Source organism: Peromyscus eremicus, chromosome 22 (assembly GCF_949786415.1).
Source record: "Peromyscus eremicus chromosome 22, PerEre_H2_v1, whole genome shotgun sequence".
NCBI classification, from domain to species: Eukaryota; Metazoa; Chordata; class Mammalia; order Rodentia; family Cricetidae; genus Peromyscus; species Peromyscus eremicus.
Genome location: NC_081437.1, coordinates 8,200,115 through 8,226,118, shown reverse-complemented (window position 1 = coordinate 8,226,118; position 26,004 = coordinate 8,200,115). Strand labels below are relative to the sequence as shown.

Here is a 26,004-nt window from a genome sequence, read left to right as displayed (position 1 = left end):
TGGCCACCTAGAATGTGACCTTGAGAAGCGTTGTGAGCAAAGGCTCTGTGGGGAGGAAGGTACCGTGACTGACTGATGATGTCTTCCAGGAGCACTAGAGTTGCAGCTCTGCACAGATGGACTCGCCACAAAGTCTGTTAGCAACAGTTTCCTTCTGAAGGCATTCCATTGTTAGGTTTGGGGAAATGGAAAAACCCCCAAAGAACAGCATCTTGAAGAAGATAAAAGTCTGGGTGGGAGCCCAGGGAAGCCAAGATGAAGACGGACCGAGATCGTCAGACCAGTGGTGGCCTGAGTCTTTGGTCTGAGTCTCACTGTCCAAGATAGAGGCATCTCTATCCTGGGAAGCGGGCTGGATGAAAGGATTAGTAAATATGTCTTTCGTTTTATGTGTGTGTGTGCCTGAGTGTACATGTATGAACAACATGCATGCAAATCATAGAGGTCAGAAGAGGGTGTTGGATCCCCTGGCACTGAAATTATAGGTGTTGTGATCCACCATGTGAGCCTGGGAACTGAATCCAGGTCCTCTGGAAGAGTAGTAAGCATCCTCAACCCCTGAGCAATCTCTCAATCACCTAGAAAAGAATTATTTTATTTATTTATTATTGTTGTTGTGAGGTGTGTGGTGTGGTGTGTGTGCACACGCACACACACCACACACACACACACACACACACACACACACACACACACACGCTGTGCCCATGTAGAGGTCAGAGGACAACTTTTCAGGAGTTGGTTTTCTCCTTCCACCGTAGGTCTCAGGGGTCAAACTCCTGTCACCACACTCACAAAGACAAAGCAAGCACTTTTACCTACTGGGCTATATTGCCAGCCTGAGAAAAGGATTATTTTTAAAAAATATTTTATTAATATTTTAAAATTCATTAGTATCATTATGTTTGGTTCAAATCCACCTTCCATTCCATTCTTCCTGTATCCCCTTACTACTTTTCCCTTCCAACTTTTTATGCTCTCTTTCTCTATTTAAAAAAAAATACCCTCTGAGTTTATTTAGTGTTAACCCTATGTGCACAGATGTGGGGCGGTGAATGAGAACACAGATAGCCTCCCGAGGCCTGAGTCCCTGAAGAAAACTGACTCCTCTTTACCAAATTGCCATCAACTACAATAGTTTCCCAAGTAGGCGTGGGATTTCATGAGGGATTTCTAATCCCTCTTCCATGCTGGGATTTTGCCTGGCTTGATCTTGTCTTACGTGTGTAGTCCCAGCCTCTGGAGTTCGTGTATGCAACTGTGATGTCACATCTGACAAATACCGTTTCATGGTAGACATCTCCTCCCTCTGGGTCTTACAATATTTCCATCTCCATCTTCCACAATGATCCCTGAGTCTTGGGGTGGGGGGAGGCGGGGCATATGTGATAGAGATGCCCCACTTAAAGCTGAGTACTCCACAGATTCTAATTCTCTACAGGTTGACAGGTTATGAGTCTCTGTATCAATTGCCATTTATGGCAAGAAAAGAAGCTTCTCTGATCAGGGTGGAGAGATGCACTAATCTGTGGGTGTAAATATAAGAAAGGGGGGGCAGTTTATTACTATGCCCATTTAGCAGACTAATAGTACTAGGTTCTCCTCTAAGGCTTGTGACGTAGCCAGCTGGGTTTTTGGCCCCAGACACTGGTTTGTCTTGTGATGCAGGCTTTAAACCTAATCAGAAAGTGGCTACTTCAATAATATTTATGTCACTATTACATCATTAGGCATTATCTTGCCAGGGATTATGTTATTGTATGTCACGGAGCTCACAGCTTGGTAAGACTGTTGGTCAATTTTCTCCCCTTGAAGCATACAAAGAACCTTCCATAACTATTAAAGCTAGCCTGTATGGATGAAGCTTCCAGGTCAGTACTAGCTTGATTTCTCCGTGTCCTGTGATTCAGCTGTGTGGTCCCTTTGTAGAGAGTCTTTTCTGTGTCCCACTCCATCCTGCAACAGGCTTCCAAATAATCACTCAGAGGCTTATATTAATTATAAATGCCTGGCTAGCTCAGTCGGTAGAGTATGAGACTCTTATCCTCAGGGTAGTGGGTTCGAGCCCCACGTTGGGTGCCAGATTTAGCATGAATTCTAATTGTTCTTAATAAAAACCCAGATCCAGATATTGGGGTAAATGCTGAAAGATCAGAGAGACAAAGGAACAAACCATGGCCACCTCTCATCTCACCAACTCCTCAGCTGAAAGGAAGCGAGCTCCTGTCTCTATGAATCCTCAGACTGAAAGGCTGAATTCTGTCTCCACCCACACCTTATATTCCTGTCTACCTCCCTAGTGCTGGGATTAAAGGTGTGAGCAATGGGATCTTACTGCCAAGTTTTGGAGAGTATCCAAGAGCAATGGCAATAGCCCATAATATTTTAGGGGGAGAGTCAATTGGGACCCCACTAACGAACAACTTGCAAAGAAGTAATCCATACCTGGCACTGGGCATTTTATCTGATAGACTATGGTGTCTTGGGGAGGCATTGTCCACCCCCATTATAGGGTATATATATAAATAATATATTATATATAATATATATGTATATGTATTTTAGGAAGGTCATATAGTAGTAGGTTTCCATATGTCATGTTCAAAGGTCTTTAGTATTGGTTATCCTGCCCTATACTCTCTTCTCTGCTTTATCCTTCCTATTCCATTGCCCCCTTCCATACCACTTGTGTTCTTTCCTCCTTCCTTTGAACCCTGACACTCTTACTAGGTTCCTGCCCTCTGTGGGCACTCCAGTTTGAAAGCACACATTTAAAGCTTCAAAGCTAGCATCCACATGTAAGAAAAAACATGCAACATTTGTCTTTCTGGATCTGGATCATTCAGATTGAGTATTCTACTCGATCCATTTACCTGGGAATTTCATGAGCTCATTTTTTTTACAACTGAATAACATTCCATTGTGTATCTGAATCATATTTTCATTATTCATTCTTCAATGGATGGACATCTTGGTTGTTTCCATCCAATGGCTACTGTGAACAGAAGAGCAATGAATATGGATGAGCAAGTATCTCAGTAGTAGGATACAGAGTCCTTGGGACTATGCCCAGGAGTGGTATTGCTGGATCATATGGTAAGTCTATTTCTAGCTTCTTGAGGAACCTCCACACTGATTTCCCCAGTGGCCGCACCAGTTGGCACTCCTACCAGCAGTGACTTAAGTGTTACCCTTCCTCCCTATCCATGCCAGCATTTGCTTTCCTTTGTTTGCCTGACCTTTGCCATTCTGACTGGGGTGAGATGAAATCTCAAAGTAGTTTTAATTTGCATTTCCCTGATGGCTAAAGATGTTGGACACTTGAAAAAAAAAAAACATGCTCGGCCATTTGCAGTTAATCTTGTGAAAACTCTGTTTAGTTTCATGCCCCAGTTTTTGAATTTTTTTTCATGGTGTTGTTTCAGTTCTTTCCATAGTCTAGACACTAACCCTCTCTCAGATGTGTAGCTGGTAAAGATTTTTTCCGTTCTGTAGGACACCTCTTCACTTGAATGATGGTGTCTTTTGCTGTATGGAAGCTTTTTTTATTTCAAGACGTCCCATTTGTCCATTGTTGATCTTAATGCTACAGGGTCCTGTCCAGAAAGTTCTTTCCTGTGTTTATAAGTTAAATCATATTCCCTGCTTCATCCTCTAACAGAGTCAGGTTATTGGCTCTTATATTGAGATCCCTGGTCCATTTGGAGTTATGTTCAGGGTGAGGGATAATAATTGAATTTCAATCTTCTACGTGCAACTGCAATTTGACCAGCACCGTTTATCGAAGATGCTCTCCGAGAAACTTATTATTAAAGGGCATTTTAAAAGTAGTACAGTGACTGCCAAATATGGAAAATAAATGCATGGTTAAGATTTCATTAGTTCATTTATGAATGGGGGACCTGGCTCTAGGAAGAACTGAATGTACATAGGCAGGCCATCAGGACTGTGGAAGCAAGTCAACAATTAGATGCAGAATTGATCAATATCCACAAGCTTCTTCTCCGTTGGACGTGGTTTGTGCTTCTAGAATCTGGACTTGGCCTTGTTTACAGCATTCTTTTCCTCACAGAGCTATAAAATGACCCAAAGAAAGCAAGCGTGGGATAACACAGAGGTTTGCGTTGCATGGAACGCCGTTAACATTTTTGTCCATTTCCAAGTCTCGTAATTTTTGTCTGTGTGATAAGATGCAGTTGAAGATGCACAAAGAGAATACAGCTGCTTGCTCTTAAGGAAAGCCCCTAAAAGTCGTCATGGATGCACTTGATAGACCCTATGGCCAGAAGTTAGTCACATGGCCATCCTAGGTTGTGAGGGCGGTTAGGAAATGTGGCGTGCATGTGTTCTGTTCTGTAGGGGACCATTGACATTGAGTGCATCCAGTAGCCTCTGCCTCAGTCTTCTGTGGTTGATGCAGCCGTGTTTTAGGTTAAAGACAATGAGAGATAACTAGAGTATGTCAGGTGACCCGAAGTAGATCTATACAGTGGAATATGATACAGCCCTTAACATGAAGCAAGGGTGTATGTACTGACAGAAGGCTGTCCAAGATCAGTATGCACCAGAACTCTCACACACAGAGTGTATATAGAAAGCTATTTAAGTTTGAAAAAAAAGGTGAATATGTTTATTAATGTGTAGATTGCCACTGAAAAGGAAAAAAAAAAAGGAATAGTAGTCTCTGGGTAACTGAGGTCCAGAGAAGGGAGGGAGATTGTCTAACCTTGCAGTAAATTTGTTTTATGTTCTCCCTGAATTGTGATCATGCTCATGTGTTCTCAGTTGTTGATCAAGCAAAATAAAATGAAATAAAAGTCACCATCTCTGTGTGACTAAGGAAACTAGGAATTGGCCTGAGTCTGGAGAGAGAGGAGGTACAGGTTCTAAATTGTTCAAAACAGATTGCCCAATTGTGGGGGAGAGGAGTGTGGATTCTTACAATAACAACATATGGGAGGGAATTATTTCCCTGAATTCCCTGAACTCTTCTGTGATTCCTGAATTTCAAACCACATATATCGACGTGTTTTAAACACTTAGTGATATCATTTTAATTTTATTACTCTGTGTGTGTGTGTGTGTGTATGTGTGTATGTGTATGTATAGGCATGTGTGTGTGTTTGTGTGTGCACACATCAAGGCCAAAGGTTGGTATTGAGTGTCTTTTTCAAGTGCTCTCCACTTTGTTTTTTGAGACAGGGTCTCTCGGTGAACCTAGCTGATCAGGAAGCCCCAAGCATCCTCCTGGCTCTGCCTCTCTCTGTGTTGAGATTTCAGATGCGTGCCATCATACGCAGTTCACTTTTATGTGAACTCCTATCCTCGTCCGTGTGCAACAAGCCCTTTACCTACCATACCATTTCTACAAACTCCTTAATAATACCTTTAAACATTAAATACAAAGTTAATCCTGATGGTGACTATTAGAGATAAATTCACACCTCCACACATGGAGCCTCCTTCTGTTTATTTGTTTATTTACCCATTCATTCCTTCGTTCGGCCCTTCATTGGTTCCCATCTGGTGATTCAGCCGTAGGGAAAAAATCTTAAACCAATATGTAGTCATTTCATCTTAGAGTGGGAAGAAAAAGGGCCAGCAGACTGACGGGGCTTTGGTCTTGGCCTCCACCCCAAGCAGCAGTGACTGTTACTGTGTCCTGCGGCCACTGAGTAAGGAGTCCGCATTTGTAAATGAGGTTAACAGCACTTGTCCTACATGCCTTACAGCAGCATTCTCAGGGTGGAGAAGTACTTTCAGGGCTTCCTAAAAGATGCAAAGCATCATTCAGTTACAAAGGGTTGTTTCCACTCTCAGAGAGAAAGGAGGCCCTGGTTTGGGAAACTCTCTCCTGGCCAGCAGAAGGGCAGTTTGAAATGTAAAGAAGAAATTGGAATTGTTGATGTTGACCTGTGAACTGATGAAAACATGATGTAGGGAGCATTGGATATGGTGGACCATACAGGAGGCCAAAGTCTGTGATAGCAAAGAGCTAAAGCCTATGGTTGTGACTGCCCTTTTACCTCCAGGGGGACCTCAGGCATGACCGCACCCCTGTGTGCCTGGAGTCCGCTCCTGGACCACGTGGGCAGTGTTAGTGTTGTGGTGAGGATTCAGTGCGTTAGTGGATGTAAAACATTCACAAGAGCAGCGCCTGGCCTGGAGGTGCTGCCAGGAAGTTATAGTAATGGTGTCTAATCAGTAGGTTGTGGAAGTTAAAGGTGCCATTGACCTTTAAAGCACCCAGCGTGGGAACTGCCACCCAGGTAGGTGGTGTCATAGGAGTCCATGTAGAATTGTTAATGGCATTTTGCTCTGTTCTTGTTTAACCTGCAGTTTAGTGGAGGGGAGAACCCTGGGAAGCCACATGCTCTAGTGAGCCGTAGTGTCCTGATCGAATGCTTCAACATCGAGTGGATGTATTAGAGTTAGGGAGCCTTGTTAGTGTGAGAAGTTTTTAAGCTTGATTAAAAAAATACAGAAAAGACAAGACTGGAAGAAAATGGCCACTGAAATTCCATTTCTAGGATTTCCTGGCTCTGCCGACAGCCTGGGAATGAGCCCTGTTTGCGTTGGGGTTAATATGTGTTTATAATTGAGTTCCAGGATTCAGAACTCCAGGGAATGCTGCATGACCTCACCACTGCATTAATCACCAGCCAGGAAGCCTCACACCTTCCTTCTGTGCTTACCTAACTGGACTCTCCAAGGGCCAGGGATGGGCTCACTGGCTTCTCTTGGCCAAGGCCTTCCTGGCCACGGTTTATAGTTTTGTTTTTGTTATTGTTTTATTTTTTAGGACCTTAAAGTGACTGGGTGAGTGCATTAGCAGGGGAGGGCAGGCCGGGGTTAATGGCTTCGGGCAGATGGCTCTCTATTGAAATTTTCTGGTAAGAAGCAGATGCAGATGCTAATGAAGGGTCATATCTCTGAGCAGCCGTAACATAGAGAGATTCCTTCTGCTTTCTCCTTGCTTTCTAACCCTGTGCCCAGCCTCTTTCTAGATACTATGTGGTCCCTGAGAATATACAGCTGGACGAAACCCCAGGGCCAGCTCTCCTTCACACAAAGAGAAGATAGAGGTCCGCTGAGGGTCAAAGAGGCGACCCTGAGACTCAAGCTCCAATCCTAATTGTCACATATGACAGCTGGGGGAAGAATATAGGCATAATAGGCACTCCATCATGGCCTATCCCCATTCTCCTCTTCAGAATAGAAGTAACCTACGGGCCGTTTATCAGGACCCACGGATAGAACATAAAAGCACCCAAGACCACGGTGTTCTAGAATGCCTGTGTGGGTTGATGGTATCAATGCAAACACAGCTCGGATGGGCTGAGTGTTTGTAAAATCGAAACCTCCAAGAACGTGGAGAGTCAGTTAAAACAAAACAAAACAAAAAAAAAAACAAGGAGCGTCTGTGTGTGTCCAACATGAGTCATAAATAAATTAACGTTTATCAGGCAACAGAGCCTGGGGCAGGGTGATCAGAGACAGCTTGGAGTGAGAATGAGTAAAGGAAAGGGGGTGGGATTGGGGGGGGGTAGATTTCAAGTTAGAGTGGCCTAGAGGGCAACCACCTCCAGCCTCAGCTGGGACCCTAGAAAGACTGTGGGGCCCAGTGAGGAAGAATCTCCAGACTGCCCACACACAAACACACACAAACACACACACACACACACACACACACACACTCTCTCTCTCTCTCTCTCTCTCTCTCTCTCTCTCTCTCTCTCTCTCTCTCTCTCTCACTCACTCTGAGGGGACTAAGGAGTCATTTTCCTAGAGGGCTGTGGCCTTGTTTTGGAATGATTCACACTCCCTGCTCAATGAGGGCCTGTCGGAGGGCACCACTGTCGGGGGACACCCAGGAAGTGCTTCCCCATGACACAGCAACCTGCAATTTCCTCCTAGGACTAGAGGTCAGAATGCTGCATCAGTCCAGATCTGTGTTATTCCAGGTACCACTTCTAGGGGCTGACTGCTCTGTTCCTCCAGGGGGATTTTAGGAATCTTTTGTTCTGGACATGGAGAAGGCAACTAGAACTCTCAAGACAATCTGTGTGCTTCCATGTAGAAGAGGAGGTATGACCATTAGCTTGTTACCACTGGTCTGGGAGGTAATGACAAGCTCCAGTTCTGGGCAGAGTTGCTTGTGGGTGCAAGCCACGCGTGTTGATTCCTTCAGACCCCAGGTGTATTTGGGTGGTGGCTTAGGAGGCAAGAATGGTTGATGCTGTGGGGTCGCTGGAATGTCCTAACCCTGGTGAGCACTTTCTCCTCTACTGGGATGAGGGTAGAGGGAGGGGAACCTCTGTATAACACTTTCATTACAGGCTACTATGATCCCAGTGGGCTTTTAAGAAAAGAGGCCCAACAAGGTATCTCGGGATGGCATACCTACCCAGGTTTGTGAGGCTGGGATGATGAGATGTCTCCCAAAGCAAAGCAATGGGGCATTTCTTAGGGTATCCTCTTAGGTCTGTCAGGCTATAAAGCTCCATATGTTCAGTATGATATGGTTCTAGCTATGCTGGTTCTGAGCAAGTCTGAGGATTGTGCCCACCCCATCTCCCATGTCTTCACCATGGGAGAATTACCCTCTGGTATGATTTGGTCCCCTATCCAGAAGTTCATTGCCATGTAAGAAGGTACTAATTTTATAAGAGGATTATGTAGGAAATCTGATACCCCCTTTGGTTTCTCCTTGGTGGTTCAGGGTCAATAACATGATTTTTATAGTGTTTACCAACGAACGCATTTGGCAAAATGTTGGTCCTAGAAAGCAGCATGCTCTTTGAGCTATGACCATGGCAGGTTGGCTGCGGTTCTAGGATGTTCTGAATCTTCCATTCTCCTCTGTGGCTCTGGTGTGTCCGGCCCTGCCATCCTCTTACTTGACTCATCTTCGTAGTGCACATGTGCATGTTTGCATGTCTGTTCATTCATGTGTGCCCTATGTGTGCCTATGTGTTCCTCTGTGGATGTGAGCATGGGTGCATGTGTGTGTGTGTGTCAGTGGAAGCCAAAGGTTCACATCTCTTTCGATGCTGTCTACCATATTTCGTAGAGAGAGTCTCTCCTTGACCCTCCAGGGAGCTCACTGGTTCCGCTGGCCTGGCTGACCAGGAAACTGTAAGGAGCTAGTGGTTCCTGCCTCCGGAGTGCTGGGGTTGTGGGTGTGCACCGCTGGTCCTGACTCTTTATGTGAGGTGGTGGGTATCTGAACTCAGGTCCTGATGCTGCTCTCATGGCAAGTACTGTACCAACTGAGCCATCTCGTCAACCCTGGTAGTCATTGCTGTTCACTTTTCCTCCTCCTCCCCCCTCCTCCTCCGTGTGTGTGTGTGTGTGTGTGTGTGTGTGTGTGTGTGTGTGTGTGTTTGTGTGTGTGTATTTGTGTGTGTGTGTGTGTGTGTGTGTGTGTGTGTGTGTAATCCCCAAATGCTTTGTGCAATCGTGTCTGGCTCTGCTCCTGCCAGTTCCTGTGTAGGTGGGCTTTGGTCAACCATCCGGTCTCAGTTTCCAGGGACCACCTCTCTGACACACAGTCCCGCTGGGGTTAGAGCTGCCCAGGCCTGAGAAGTAAGGCAAAGCTCCTCTCAGAGCCTCTCATCTGCCCGTTTGCTCTTCCCTTCTGTTGGTCTTTATTCGTCCGTGTGCTGCTGTTACGGTGGGCTGACACTGCATAATAGAGAGGCTTGATTGAGGCCCTTCCTGGTGAGTGCCACTTGAGGATTCTGCTTTGGGGTGCTGTTTACCTTTGCTCTGAGCCCCAAACCAACTCTGTGCAAGGATGGTTGCTTTAAATGACCAAGCTGAGCTCTATTTCTGCACCATATCCTGGAGGACAGTCAGGTTTAAGGATTTGGAGCTATCCTGATGCTCTGGTCCTTGGGAAGTTGATGGATGCCTCTCTTTGGGGATGAGAGCACATGGCTTTCCTCCGGGTCTCCATGTGGGTCACCTGATGGTCAGAGGCATCCTTGCCTCTCTGTGTCTCATGATGAGATGGCAGCAGTCTTGTGCTGTCTGTACTCGACACTTCTGGTCTTGTTTCAATTATTCTTTCTTTCCCTATCTTTGCATTCCTGCCATACTTGGACTCTAATTACTTCCCAGGTGCCAGACCCTTGTCTTTGGACCATTTGCTTTCTGTGATTCTCCCCAACATCCCCTCTCCTTGTCCCCATGGCCAATCTAGCACTCTTCCCTAGCTGGAATGTCAGCCAGATGGTCCCTTCCTGTCTTCCAATGTCCGTCTTCTCTACAAAATATTTCCATCAAAACCCCATTTCCCTGATCCAGAGAGGCAGAGCCAACCCCAGGCATGAGTGAACGGTGGGTTTAATCCCTTCCAGAGATTCTTTCTGAAAAGATGGCTCTCTATGGAGGAGTAGTGTGAGATTCCACAGGGTCGGGGGGCAGTTCTTGCAATCATCTTTCTGAACTTTTGAGACAGTATTTCTGAAAAGCCATAGAAAGCTGGGGCATTTTTTTTTCCCTGTAAAGAAATGACTCAAGCCTGGATACTTAGGAGGCTAAGTTTCAGAGTCTGCCTGATTTACAGAATGACTTCAAAGCTACCATGGGTGCAACTTAGTGAGAATCTGTCTTGAAATTTAAAAAAATAAATAAAAATGAAAAGAGTGTTGGGTAGAGTGCTTACATGTCACAAAAATCAAAAACAAAACAAAACAAACCCAAAAGTCTCAAGTGGGAGACGGCTCATTCAGTTAAGCGTTTGCTCTGCAAACCTGAGAACCCCAGTCCCGATCCCCATCACTCCTGTAAAAAGCCAGGCACAGCCGCACATCTCAGATCCTGGTGCTGAGGACGGAGAGATGGGTGGATCTCTGAAGTTCACTGGCCAGCCAGTGGGTGAGCTCTGGGTTCAGTGAGAAACTCTGTCTCAAAAAATAAGGTAGAGCCGGGTGCTGGTGGCGCACGCCTTTAATCCCAGCACTCGGGAGACAGAGCCAGGTGGATCTCTGTGAGTTCGAGGCCAGCCTGGGCTACCAAGTGAGTTCCAGGAAAGGCGCAAAGCTACACAGAGAAACCTTATCTCGAAAAAACCAAAATAAATAAATAAATAAATAAATAATAAGGTAGAGCATGATTAAAGAAGCCACTAAACATCAACTTCTGGCCTCCACATGCATGTCATATGTGAGCATATGTGTACACGACACACCCATACACATATACACATATAGCACACATATAAGACTCAAGTGATAGGAAATATGCAGAGTGCTAATTCAGGGGCACGCCCCCATAGAGGGAGACTGGCACCCCTCTACATTCCTACTCACAACCCTATAGTCTGTTACAGCAGCAGTAGATAAGCTCTCAATGGGCTTTACAGTTTATGTGGATGTAATGGAGCTTTACAGTTTGCTGACTGCCAAATTTCAAATCCTCCGATAACTTTCAAGCTCCGCCGACATGGAGGATCACCCGGTTTTTATGGCCTGTCTGATGTCATTTTTGCGAACGCAGGAGACGCTGGGAATATAACCCTGCCTTTTAAGGCAGGCCTGGTGTTCCCTCTACCTGCCCTCCCGAGCAGAGAACCCAGAAAGACGTCTCTTGCCTGCTCTTTGAGGTACAGGCATGTTAGAGGCAAGGTGTCTCCATCCATCCTCAGGCTTTCTGGAATTTCTTTCGAAGCCCTGAAGCTGGGCAGAGTTTAAACAGCTTGGTCTTCAGAATGTTACAGGAGAAAAGAGATGGTGTGCTTGGGATTCTGTGGCTTTCTTCCTCCCCTGCAGTAAGAGTTTTAGGATCACTTTGCATAATCACCTGTCCTGTGATTGATTTGTCTTGTACCACAGAGAAATTTTAATTCTGCTTTTGTTTTTTCTCTTTTTCTTTCTTTCTTTCTTTCTTTCTTTCTTTCTTTCTTTCTTTCTTTCTTTCTTTCTTTCTCTCTCTCTTTCCTTTCTTTCTTTTTTCCTTCCTTCCTTCCTTCTCTCTCTCTCTCTCTCTCTCTCTCTCTCTCTCTTTCTTTCTTTTTTTATTAACAGTACATATTTTGTTATGTCGAAATGTTCCTTCCAAACATTTGTGATTAAAGCTGTAAATGAAAATCAGTATCTTGCCACTTTGGAGATTTCTTTCATTTTGACTTCAGAGGGTGGATGGAATGTACACACCCCCCCACCCCCACCCCCACCCTGGATTTGAAAGTTGACTTTCATCTGAGCCATAAGGATAACATGTATGATATTAATACCCCACCAGAAGATTTTGAAAGGAAAGGGTAAATGATTTGAGGTCTCAGTCGTTCCAGATGTAGCTTAGGAAGGGCCAGGCCTCTGTTGAGTGCATCTCTCCAAAGCTGTCGTTAAACGAGACTATCCAAAGGGTTCGTCTGAGGCTTGAGGAGTGAGCCCTCTGCCTTCCTTCCATCCTTTCTTCCTCAATTCTTCCCATCTGCCTTATCTGGTTCCCAGGCCAGCATTTGGAGCTGACAGTTTGAATTCAGAACAGTAAAGCCTCCCAATAAAGCTGCTGGCTCCGGTGGAGAATGACCGCTATAATTTTAATACGAGGAGGTGGAGACCTGGTTTTGATCTTTTTAATGCACTGTTTTCTCCTTTGCTTGGGTTCAGCACTCACCACACATGTTTCCAAAACATGCCTAATGATAAAAACCTGTGTCAACATTCTTGCCTTGGCTACCAAGTATATCCAGTAGCTTGGGAGAAGCCAGGCTGACTGCTGAGGAAGAAATCATGTCAGGCCAGTTGGTGGCCATGGCTTGAATACTGGACCAGGCATTGGATGACTGAGATGCTGAAGGCGCTGGGTGGGGGTAGCGAGGCCGGGCGATTTCATGGAGGTCTGCATTGAGAGTGATGCTTCTCCTGCCCAATCAAAGCAAAGGGGGAGGGGCATGTCATAATAACCAGAGTGAGCTGTACTCTAGGATACATAAACCTATGTACTTTAGGGAAGCCGACTCCTCAGAACCCGGCAACAATGCCTATGAGGTGTGTATTTACAGACAGAGAAAAAAGGCATGGGAACGATAATTGACTTGTTTAAGGTCACAGCTAAGTGGGGCTTGAGCCTGTAGCTCCTCTGCTCCCAAGTCCATGCTGTTATGTTGTGGGTGTGTCTGTTCTCCTGGCCTCGAGAATTCACCTGGCTCAGAGAACTGTCTCCCCACCCCCACGCCTGGTGGGTTCTGGTGAACACCACTTTTATGAGTCAAGTCTGTAGCATGGATCCAAGAGGACACATTGTCCTCAGTGACTCTAGGCACAAAGCTGAGTGGCCAGTGTGTTCCTCCAAGCCTGTGGTTTCAGGGATAGCTCTCTTCTTCCGGCTGGCGCTCTCTCTCTCTCTCTCTCTCTCTCTCTCTCTCTCTCTCTCTCTCTCTCTCTCTCTCTGTCACACTGGCCAGTTGATAGCATGGCTTTTCATGTTCCTGGGTCTGGGACAAGTGTCCAGGTGATGAGAAGGTAGCCCACCTGTGGTACAGACGGGATGTGGGAGGTTAAAGGACTGAGGTGGGATCTGAACGGCACTCCATTGCAAGCCAGGCTGTGAAACTGTTTGACTCAGAGCCTTGAGAGCCGCTGACTAAAGCTTTGAAAGCTGTGGAGATGTGGGATGGAAGGCATCTCATAATTCAGTTTCCCTAGGAAGCTTCAGAATAGCTCTCTGGATTAAATAAGGAACAATGGTAAGGCTACGGGGAGACGGGAACAGGAGGAAGCAATTGCTCAGGATGGGGTTGGGCCGTGTCCTCGTACAGCCTCCATGTAACTGCATGGATCTGGAAGATGGGGTGTTTCTGTGCAGAGTTCTAGTGAGAGTCGTGGAGGTTAGAAGTGATGCCTGGTTTAGGGGTGCAGAGGGAAGCTTGGATGCAGTCCTTTCACCGGTTGAGATGAGCTTGGCAGTAAAGAAGGGTATTAGGTGGGGAAGGGGTGGTAAATGGATAGTCTTGCTATTACATTAATTAATGAATGGGCATTCGTTGACAACTTTTTAAATAACTAGAAGTATTCCATATGCGCTTGGTAGGAAATGGAGTGTCCCCCGGTCCCAGAGAAAAACAGTGCGTGGGGAGGGGTGGGCTTTAGCTGAGGCTCTGCCCACGAAGGACCCTAATTCATAAGGGAAGCAGGTCCCTGAGGGAAGTGGGCCGGAGAGTTTGATGTGGACTTCTTCGAGTGGAGATTTTGTGAGAAACAAACTGTGTTCAGGAAGGGTGCAGTGACAGAGGCCTGGCCTGGTCTGATGGCAATCTGGCTGGAGCAGAAGGGGATGGGAGAGCTGGAAGTTTCTGTGTGGGGGCTGCTCTTTGGAAGGACGTTAAATGCCAGTCAGTGATGTGACTGTGGCAGGAGGAGTGATGGAGCTGAGACTTTGATTTTGTTGCCTGAAGTGAGGCCCTAAAGAGGCATGTTGCCCCTGAACCTATCAGGACCCAAACAGCGCTGTGCTTTCTCAAACTGACAGTTGTGTCTCTTCATCTGTCTGAGTTGTTGACTGTCCTGAGCGGTCTGTTTGACACGGAATTGGTGTAGATCTTCTCACTGCCCCGGCAAGAGTTCACATCTGAGGCAACACAAGTGCTTGGGGGATTCCAGTGGGTCCCATGGACCTTAGTGGCTAAAGCAAGGCAGAAAATCTAGCCTTCTGGCTCTTTCCCTGTGGCAGCAAGCTCAAGTCTTTGTGGGCTCTTTCACTCCTGGAAAGCCTTTTAGGCCTCGTGCCAGACCCTCTTCAGAGGTCACAGAGCCAATGAACTGGGGAGATGGCCTGGTCAGTGCCTGCTGTGTTTTCTTCCCAGGGTCCACATGTATGTCTCCAACCCTAGCAAAGGGAGGATACTGGCAGGTCCCCAAAGCTGGCTGCCACACAGTCTAGTCAATCAATGAGCACCAGGTTCAATGAGAGACCCTGTCTCAAAATATAATATGGAGAGTAAGAGATAAAGACACCCAGTGTCAATCTTTGACCTACGTACATAGGTTCACATGCTCCTGCGTGCATACGTGTGCATACAAATAGCACAAACAAGTGCATACATCAAAGCCATTATGGAGCCAGCACATTTAAATGTGAAGAGGTGAGTGGATCATGCTTGGGGTGGGGGAGGTGGAAGAGGCATCTAAGGAGAGTCTGGGTAACTCACCCTGCAGCACCTCCCCTCCCCCTGCCTCTGTGATAATCTCATAGGGTGCAGGCAAAACATCATTTTGTAGTGTTTAGAAACTGTTGATTGTGGAAAGGAGGTACACCACTTTAAATGTTATTTACATCTAATCCAACATTCTATTCCTTAGCATGGAACACTTAGAAGTTGCAGTGATGATCCCCCAAGTCCCAGATGCTAAAGGGAGCCATAAGAGTATATAGCATCCTGGTATGGAAGTAAGTGATAAATGTTTACTAAACAGCGCTGGGACGCTTCATCCTTTGTAGGCCTCAGGAACTGTGGAGTGGCTAGGGGAGCAGTAGGGTTGGTTAGTCCCTCCACCCCGCGCCCCACCAAATGCTGTCTACGGAGCCTGCCTTTGGATCATTGATACCAGATGTGGTTCAGGTGACATGGTTTAGATGAGAATGATGGAGGAGGCAGGCATTGTCAGGATGGACCCCAGGAAGGAACACACACTTGGATCCCGAGTGGAAGACTGAGTTGGACACTGGTATGAGAGGGTGGGTAAGCTTGATGGAGAACTAGACGTTTGATGAGCACAGGGCACAATGCAAAGGAGATGGGCTACAACATCGTGTCAAGGAACTGAATGTCACCTGTGGTACATTTGAGGGAAGTGAATGGGGCAAGCAGCCTCATGATGGTAGGTATACTGTAGATGGGTAGGGTGTGTTTCTATACCCTGGGTGGATTTGTATTGAGAGAATAAGGGTCCAGTTAGGACCTGTGAGACCAAGGCTGTGAGGAATGATGCTGGGGGTGCATGGAGTCCAAGCTGGCATGATAGCCTATGAAGAGGGGGTGTGAGGGCTTAGTGATTGGGGGGACAGAAGAGGTAGAGTGGGAGAAACCGTAGATGGCTCTAAATGAAGTGGGAGGTTAGGCTATAGAACGCTCTGGCCTTTGTCCGGTGTTCTTCCTGAGTTCCATGTATATGTCTTCAGAATTCTATTATCAGTGGTTGTATAGATCAAATCTGTGCGTAAACAAAGACCCATAGATCTGAGGACACTAAGTGTGCCTGTCATCTCCAGAGGGGAGAAATAGGATCTCAGAGTTTGGGGAAGGCCATGGCATTTTCAGAGTAGCTGGTTTCCAGAGAGTGAAATGTGACCTGACTTCGGAAGTGCTGTGGGCTTGTGGGAAAATTAGGAAGTCGTCCCAACTGTCTGCCTGCAGAGAGCGGCAGCAGGTAAGGACCAGGGACCTGGAAGCGCCAAGCCCTCTGTAGGATCGGAGCTGTCCGTGGATGAGTTGGGCTGTGGGGTGTGGCACACAGCTGCCAGGATCTCCAACACAACATGGAGGCTTTATTCTCTTGATCTGGGTTTGCTTGCCCTGGGATGACTCTGGATGGCAGCGAGCTTTGTGCTGTGGGATCTGCAACCTGGTTAACCGACATGACTTGTCAGTGTGGGTGGTGGTAGGGGTGCATGTGGGGATGCTGTGGGGCAAGAGGTATGAATCTCTGTCGCTCCCTGAGCGTGTTACATAATCAGGGGCCTCATCTTTTTCTGCCTTAGTTAGAAGTGCTTGCCTCTCCATCTTCTCTCATTAAGAGGGTTGTCTCTTAACTCCTTATGTTCGTAATAACTCCCCTATGCAAAATTTAAACTGACATTAATAATTACCCTTATCTCTCATAAAGGACCTGTGATTGATAGGTAATGGCCAAAATAAAACATAGTTACAGATAAGTGATTGTCTTCTTGGGTTGTGCTACTCAGTTCTCGGTGACTGTTACCCCATCCCTCATTGCAGGCTCTTGAAGCTGGAAATTAAGTTGAATGGGACCCTGTCCCTGAGGAGCCCAGGCTCTCTCTGAACTCTTTCTTTGATATGCGACATTATGCCCCAAGCAACTTGGCAAAGAAGGAAGTGGCCTCAGCTATGGCTCTGAGCATTTGGGTAGATTCTCAGGGCCGTGATTCTTATGGTTTGAGAAGGTTGCCCTTGGCAAACACATCCTTCTCGTGGCCTCAAGCAACACACCTGGACCCATGGTGTTTATCATCAGTCACTCCGATCCTCTACTCTTTCTAAATAAAAGCAAACTGGGATGGGCTGGAAAATATTTCACACCAAATGGCAGAGCCAATGAGTTTACTTTCTCAGATGAGTCCTTGAGACTGTTGGATGTGTTCAAGCCAGGAAAGCCGCCATCCATTGATCGGTTAGTGAACTGAACGGGCAGAGAGTCAGTGTGGGGAAGACGGCTCAGTTGGTAAACTGCTTGTCATGAGTTAAGCATGAGGACCTGCATTTAGTTCCCAACACTCATGTAAAAAAGCTGAACATAGAGGTAAACTCCTGTAATCCTGACACTGGGGTGGAAAAAGGAAGATCTTGTCTAGCTGACCCAAGCTCTGGGTTCAATGAAAGATTCTGTCTGTCTGTCTGTCTCTCCCACAGATAGATAGATAGATAGATAGATAGATAGATAGATAGATAGATAGATAGATAGATAGATATAGATTGCTGTGGGATGTTCTGTATGGCAAATATGTTGCTTTGATTGGTTAGTAAATAAAACACTGATTGGCCAGTAGTCAGGCAGGAGGAAGTAAAGGCGGGACAAGGAGGAGAAGAATTCTGGGAAGTAGAAGGCTGAGTCAGAGACACTGCCAGCCGCCACCATGACAAGCAGCATGTGAAGATGCTGGTAAGTCATGAGCCACGTGGCAAGGTATAGATTTATAGAAATGGATTAGTTTAAGATATAAGAACAGTTAGCAAGAAGCCTGGCACAGCCATACAGTTTGTAAGCAATATAAGTCTCTGTGTTTACTTGGTTGGGTCTGAGCGGCTGTGGGACTGGCAGGTGAGAGAGATTTGTCCTGACTGTGGGCCAGGCAGGAAAACTCTAGCTACAATAGATATAGATATAGATATAGATATAGATATAGATATAGATATAGATATAGATATAGATATAGATATAGATATAGATATAGATGGTGGGAAGTGATAAAGATACCCAACACCAATCTCTAGCCTTCATACACATATGTATAGACCCACAAATATGTACACATGCACACATGATACATGTATAGGTCACACACACACACAGTCAGAGAATAACTAGGTCATCTAGGAAGTAGAGTAGTAGACTTTCTTGCATTTAATCAATTGAGTACCAGGGTGTATGTTACCCTCTGAAAAAAACAAATCACCTGATAGTCATAAATCTAGGGAAAGGGGTAAAAAGTGGCAGGCAGCCCTGGCTGCTTAAATGACGCCTTCAGTCTTCCTGGGAGAGCAGCTTTCACTGGCTGGAATGGAGCTCTTCAAATGTAGCATAGCCCTTTCCTTCAGCATTTTGTTAGTCCCCAGGTGTCCCCAGGCCTCCTGGTTCCATGTTTGAGGGCGTGCCCACCTCTGCAGCTGGCAGCGGAAGAGGCATGAAGCTCTGGAAGTTGCCTCCGTCCCTACCCTGGTAAAGACTGTACTCAGCAAATGCCATGCCCCCCGGGGTCACAGTCCCTGGAGTGAGTGGGGTGAGCTTTGCCCTTGCAGAACATGCTTCTTGTGTCATTGGATTTACCTTGGCACTGTGCCCAATGGGTGGCTCCCGTGATGCCCTGGAAGCTGCCAAGCCTCCGCCTAGCTCACTGCTGAGCCTGCATACCTGGCGTTGTGCTGGGCGGAGCCTAGTGGGACACATGGAGACGGCGAGGTGCTCTTGAGGCCGTCAGAGGGATCTGAGATCACTTTCAGCTTCATCAAGACAGTTCTGCTAGCAGCCTCGGTTCCCTTCACCCTTCCCAACTGTGTGAGGTGAATAGTCTCTGTGGTGGAAAAGCGTCTTCCTGAAGGGGTGAAGGACAATTCTTCTCTCCAAAGCACTTACCAACCATCAATCCTGAAAGGACATTAAAATACTTGTCCCCTTCTGCATTGGCCTGAGAGGACCAGGGCCAGGCCTTGGGGGCAGAGGGTCACTCATCTCCTCAGAGAGTATGGGGATGCCCATACTCTGTCTCTCTGTCCCTCTGTCTCTGTCTCTCCGTGAGGCAGCATCGTGTTGGATTGTTGGAAAGGACTCTACTCTTCAATTGAGGCCTTTAGAAAAACATGGGGCACATCTTTGGAGCACAGACCAGTGGCAGTTATTTAAACAGATAATTTCCTCTCTCCTGCGTACCTTTCCCGCTCTCTCCCCATCTTCCTCTTTATAGTTTATGGAAGATTTCAAGCATACTCAAAAGGCAATCAGAAAATAACCAGTGTTTTCTTTTTTTTTCTTTTTTTTCTTTTTTTTTCTTTTTTTCTTTTTTATTTTTATTTATTTATTTATTTATTTATTTATTTATTTATTTATTTATTTTATTTTTTTTTTAACCAGTGTTTTCTTACAACAGGCCTGGGATGTGGAGCCCTTGCAGCAGCCTTCTGGTTCCCTCTCGCAGAAGGTTGGGGGTTTGAGTGGAGGGGGATGGGATGTGCAAATGTGTTAAGACAGTCTCTCCTTGGCAGGAAATATCTGCATGCTAACTTCAAAGCTTAGTTCGGTTTTGGCATTTTTCTTTATCACCACGCAGACTCCACCTTGCCCAGAGGGCCTCAAGTGAGGTCAGTGGTGCATGAGGTCAGTGGTGCATGAGGTCAGTGTTAAGACTGACACCTGCAGAGTGTGTGTGTGTGTGTGTGTGTGTGTGTGTGTGTGTGTGTGCAGATTCTTTTTTTAACCCATCTCTTTGAAAGGCAGAGTAAGCTAAAAGCAAGAAAGCTTTAGTGGAATATATCAGACTATGTATGTTTGGCAGTGGTCGAAGAGGAGGAAGGAGGCGAGTTGGAGTAGTCTCCACCCACAGCGGCAGAGGTCAGCCTTGTAAATGGAGGGCAGATGTTTGCCTTCCTGATCTCCGTGTGTCTGAGGTCCCCAGGACCAGTCCCCGTTCTTCTAGCTTCATGACTCAAAATTCAGATGCACATACTTCATCCAAAACCTATAGGGCCCGAGTTGTAAAGAAGCCAGACTTTATTGAATTTTTAGATTAATTTTGTATGTGTTGTATATGTTACTCCCAAACCCCAATAGGTCCTATTCATGATCATGCAAACGAACATTGATTTAATTGCACAAAAATAATCAACTATTTACATTCAATGGAATAGATGTAGATAAGGAATAGTCTTGTGGGCTGGTGAGAAGGCTGAGTGCGGAAAGGCGTTTGCTGGGCCTGATCCCTTGAGTTCTGTTCCCTCATGATGGAAAGAAAGAGCTAGTTCCTGGAAGTTGTTCTGTGACCTTTACACATGTACCATGGTATATGGGAACATGTATATTCTCTTTCTCTCTCTGACACGCGCACACACACACACACACACACACACACACACACAGAGTAAATTAAAAATTAAAAAATAAATAACCTTGTGTCAGTTTGGGTCAGGTTTTGTTGCCAAATTATTTTGATTCGAATTAAAAAAACAAAACAACAACAAAAAACACTTGAGGCTTTTTGGCCTTCAGGAAGCGTGAGTCTGTAGCTAAGGCAAGCCTTGAACTCCTGATCTTCCTGCTTCTGCTAAGGCTCCAGGTGCACACCAGCATACCTGTGTTCCAAACTGAGCTCTTAAGTGTCGCCCTTTCACCTGACCTTCATATTTGTGTGGTCAGCTGTCCTCAACACTGTGGCCTTCCGTGTGCAAATGCTGGCCTCGGCGTCCACACCCATGCTGCCCTGTCCCCAGGCCTCCGTTCAGGAAAGGGCTCTTCCATGTCTTGCTCAGCCTGGAAGTCTCACACCACACTAATCCTTCAACACATAGGCATGCCCTGATGACTTCCCATCACATCTATCCCATCCCGTCCTTCCCGACCACCACTTCCTCTTGCCTGGGTTATTGTAAGGCCTACCAACATGGCCACCTTGCTGCCCAAGGTCCACCCTCGTTCTCACCACACAGCATAAAGACAAGGTATTTTAAAGTGGGAGTCCCAGCATGCCACTGCTCCACACAAACTCAGCTCTGGCTCCCCAGTGCCCAAGACATGGCACACACCCTCTCCGACCTCAGTTCCTGCTGTTCCCCATAGACAAATATCTTCCTGAGGGCAAAGGCCAAGTCTTCACTCACCTCTGAGCTTTTGCACGGGCTCCTCTCTCTCTCTCTCTCCCAAGATGTGCACAGGCTGACGTTTTCAGTGATGAGGAAGGCTTTCCTCTGAGACCTTGGGTAATTAACTGTCTCCAGACTCAAACTCTGAACTTGCCTTTTTGCAAATAAAGTATAACATACTGGAAGTGAGAGGCACCTAAAGGTTCAGCGTCTGCAATGGGCATTGGCTAGAATGAGATGAACTTCATGTTTAAAATTGTTATTTTCCTTGGATGTCTTTGAAAGATTGAGAATCTCCTTTATGCTTGGCAAGCGCCCCCCCCCCCTCTTAGTTAATTGGTAATTTTCCGTGACCCTAACTTGTCCTGAAAGCCTGGGTATGATTTTTTTTTTTTTATAGCTCTTCTCATGTGCTCTTGGGCCACAGTCTATGGAATAGCGGTCTTATCTGTGTTGGTCCCGATGGCCTGTGGAAATCCGAGAGCCAGCCCAGAGAGAGACCCCTGGAGAAGTATCCTGACAAACAGAGCTTGAGCATGCAAATTTCACAACCCATTTATGTTGTCTGCACTTGGTTTCCCCCTTTAGCTGGCTTGCTGGTGTGAGCTTCAGAGAAGGATGAACAAGTTGTGTGTCTAGCGGTGTTCACCCATTCGTCTGAAAAGCCCCCGTCTTTATAACGGTATATCAAACAAGACCCAGCTGGATAACAAGAGTTGTTCATCTTCAGAAAACAGATAGTCCCGCTTTCATATATAATTTGTACCTGAAATCATATGAGTTCCCTTAGTTATAGAGAAAGCCAGCTGAACATCCCAACATGTCATTATGGGTAAAGATAGGTTCTGCGTCAGAAAATGGAAAACTGTGCCACGCTTTCTTATTTATATCATCCCACAGTTTTCACATAAACGAAAAAGGGTGTTAGAAATTGGCTAGTATCATATCACGGAGTCAAGTGATAAATATCTGACTGAGGGTAAAGCGCCATTGATTTAGACTTGCCTAATAAATTCCACTTTACCTGATGCAGGTCTGAGACCCGTGCTTGGTTTTCTTAGAGCCCTTTTCCTGTTTTATTGAGCATTCAAGACAGTTAACAGGAAAAAAGTATCACAGTGTACGGTTGTAGAAATGAAGATGGCGGCCTTGACTGCCTCCTGAGAGGGACTGGATGGCCACATCATAACAAGGATGTGTGTTCATCATCTGATTAGTGAGGTTTACTGGCTGTGACAGTTTGTTACAGGAAAGGTATAAAATACAGAAACAAGGGGCTGCATTACCCCCACCTCCATGCCCTACCCAGCATGCGTGCAAGCACATGTGCATACACACACACATACACACACACACACACACACACACACACACACACACAAATGGAACAACCTCACCATACAGAGACGGGCCTGTGATCCAAACAAAGGATTTTAAGTTTGGCTCACTTCTTAAAGACCTATTTTTATTTATGTATAAGTCTGTGTTGTGTACGTCTGGTGCCTGCAGAAGGGGGCATTAGCTCCCCTAGAACTGGAGTTACAGGTGGGTGTGAGTCGCACAGTGTGGGTTCTGGAGCCAGGTGTGGGTCCTCTAGAAGGACAGCCACTGCTCTTCACCACTGAGCCCCATCCCTAGCCCCAACCAGCTTACCTTCTGAGTCTTTTCCTTGGTGTGTTTAGACCAGGTCCAGCTGAGGAGCGCGCTGGCCTCTCTCCCACTGGTTAGAAGTGAGCAGTGCTGTTACCACTGACCTGAAATTCAAACTTTTGTGGAGATGTGCCATTTTAAAATCATGCCCCACTTTTAACTTGTATCCCCAAATTAAAGAAATTAAGAATGCTGAGTTTTTGCTTGTTGGCTTTGAGCTGTTTGCTTACAGGCTTGAGCAGATTTCGTAACCTCTTTGTACCTTAGTTTCCTTGTTTGTGAAAAAGGGGGTTTATTTATACTATTCTTAAAAGAATAGTGCGTTTATTTTAACCAAGAAATGTGGGAGAAACTAGGAGAAAAGTAAAAGGTTTACAGACTATTCATGAACACACACACACACACACACACACACATACACACACATACACACACACACATACACACACACACATACACACACACATACACACACACACATACACATACACACACACACATACACACACACACATACACACACACATACACACATACACACACACATACACACACACATACACACATACACACACACATACACACACATACACATACACATACACACACACACATACACACACACACACACACACACACACACAAAATCACATCTTACCCTACTTCTCCATAGATCCTTTTAAAAATTGTGATTATAAGTACATCCCTCACACACTGGTCTTCACAAGATTGGATCGCAGGACATATCTTCCTTTATGAGCTAGTTTTAACATTTAATACCACATTGTGAACAGTTTTCCATGTTATTAAATATAATCTTAAATATTTTTGCATGGTATGTAATGATTTGAATAGTCTACCGTTTATTTAGATAGTTAGCTATTAGCTAAATCATTGCTTTTTAATTTTAAGTTCTTAAAAATGCTGTAATGATCATCTTTGTAGTTAAATCTTTTTGCACATGTGTGGTTGGGATAAATTCCCAAAAGCAGAATTGCAAGGTCAAGAGCTTTTTGTTTTGTTCTGTTCTGTTTTGCTGTTGTTATGTAATGCCAAAATATTCTTTACAAATTTTGCAGCAGTTTACACTCCGTGGGCACACTTTTACACGAGTGTCTCTTTCTCCTTCATTCTTAGCAGCTCTGCATAACATCATTGCAGGTGACATGTTTTGGAAATTTCCATTCAAGGTTTTCTGGAAGCAAGTGTGTTTGTTCCTTTGCCCACTCAAGATTTCATGCACACAACAGAAAAAGGGAAAGAGTAGAGGAATCTGTAACAGCCATGTGGGCAGAAAGAACACACCACCACACTTATCCTAAGTCTCTGGGCGAGGAGACCGCGGGATGCCACCCAGTGGAGCAGACTAGAGGTACTGAGGAGCCTCGGTTCAAAACAGTATAGATCAGGGTTTCGACCCCCACAGGGGTCGCATCAGATATCCTGCATATCAGATATTTACATTACAATTCATAATAGTGCAAAATTACAGTTATGAAGTAGCAATGAAATAATTTTGTGGTTGGGGGGCTCCCCACGACACGAGGAACTGCATTAAAGGGTCGCAGCATTAGGAAGGTTGAAAAACCACTGGCTAGAAAAGGTTCTGCAGCCTAGCATGGAGACTGCTCCTCTATGTTGTTCTAAAGGACTCCAGGCTACAGAATGCTTACCCCAAGGGCAGGAGCAAAAACAAGCACGGACTGAAAGACCTAGCTGTAGAGATGTGCATCCTTTGATCTCAATGCAGAAGGAGCTGGAGCCAGGCTTCAGACCCCTGGGGTGAAAAATTGGAAGGCTTTGTGCAAAAGAAATGGTAGAATGTTTGGGGAAGAGCTAGAAAAATGGTGCAGACGTTACCTTCTTTCCTGAAGAAACCAATTCTCTGCTGTTCCATAGACTGTGGCCGAGAGCACAGGAGAGGAGATGAAAGAGGACCACCTGGGCTTTCAGGACAAGTTAGGGCCTTATACAATTGCCAGTTAACCAAGGGGGAGATGGGCCACTTCCCAAGCATAAAGGAGATTCTCAGGGCTCCCTGCTCTAAGGGGGGCTCCCCTATCTAACCCTAAGGGCAGATGGAAATGGTATTCTTTGAAATGTGCCGTATGTGTGTACTAGAAGAAGAAAAGAGAGCCACATAGGAACAGGAAGGCATATGCATAAACTCTTGTATTATTAGAAGTAAGTTCAGTGAAAGGATTATAAGATAAAGTCAAGGCAATCTAGACTATGGAATAAAAGCATATTTACATGGTCAGACACCTAAAGATCAGTTCTACTGGCCCAACATCCAAGTAGTAGGTGTTTTAGAAAGAGAATGAGCTGGACAGTGGTGGCACATGCCTTTAATCCCAGCACTCGGGAGGCAGAGCCAGGTGAGTTCAAGACCAGCCTAGTCTTACAGAGTGAGATCCAGGACAGGCACCAAAACTACAGAGAGAAACCCTGTCTCGAAAAACAAACAAACAAAAAAAAAGAAGAAAAAAAAAGAGAATGAAAATGAGAAAGAGCCCAGGACAAAGAACTAAAAAATAAATGGAAGAGTAGCTTCCACAAGTTCAGTTTCAGCACAATGATAAAAAAAAAAAAAAAAAAAAATGCCTCCCTGAGACATGCCATTGTGAAATTTAACAACAGCGAGAATGCAAAAGGGCTCCAGACTTCCAGGCTGGAAACCAAAGCAAATGGTGCCTTGTGTGAGCCACGGCAGTCAGGCTGACATCAGAGTCCACTGGCCGTATTGATGTTAAAAGGAAGTTCTGATAGATTATGGCTGTTTTAAACCTAGAACCATCATTCGCTTGTGGGGGCAGGCATGCCGAGCCTTAGGACCCCTGCTTCATACCCACTGCTAATCAGCATTGCAGTCAGAATACACTTTCCTAGCAAAAACCCAGAACAAGAGAGGCTGGACCCTGGCAACAGTGGCTGCCTGAGGGGATGGGAAGCACCATCATCGAGCTCCAGCCGACAGAGCCAGCCATTCAGCCAGATGAGGGAGGGAAGTCACGCTGGGTAGATCCCAAAGAAAAGGATCCTGGGAAACCTTGGGGATCGTAGAAAAGCAACCAGTGAAATGGAAAATGATGACCCCG

The 26,004-nt window shown here is 45.7% G+C and overlaps 1 protein-coding gene across 2 annotated transcripts in view; it reads left to right on the top strand.

The window, feature by feature from the left end:
- The window catches only part of Prkce (protein kinase C epsilon), a 512,360-nt gene that overhangs the window by 153,321 nt on the left and 333,035 nt on the right, over nucleotides 1–26,004 (top strand). The window contains exon 1 of one of the 2 annotated variants that reach the window (XM_059248233.1): nucleotides 16,163–16,379. The exons of the other annotated variant lie outside the window; for it this stretch is intronic. The gene's annotated coding sequence lies outside the window, so the exon portion shown is untranslated. Of the gene's footprint in view, nucleotides 1–16,162; nucleotides 16,380–26,004 lie in introns of those variants that run through there. 2 annotated transcript variants of the gene reach the window in all.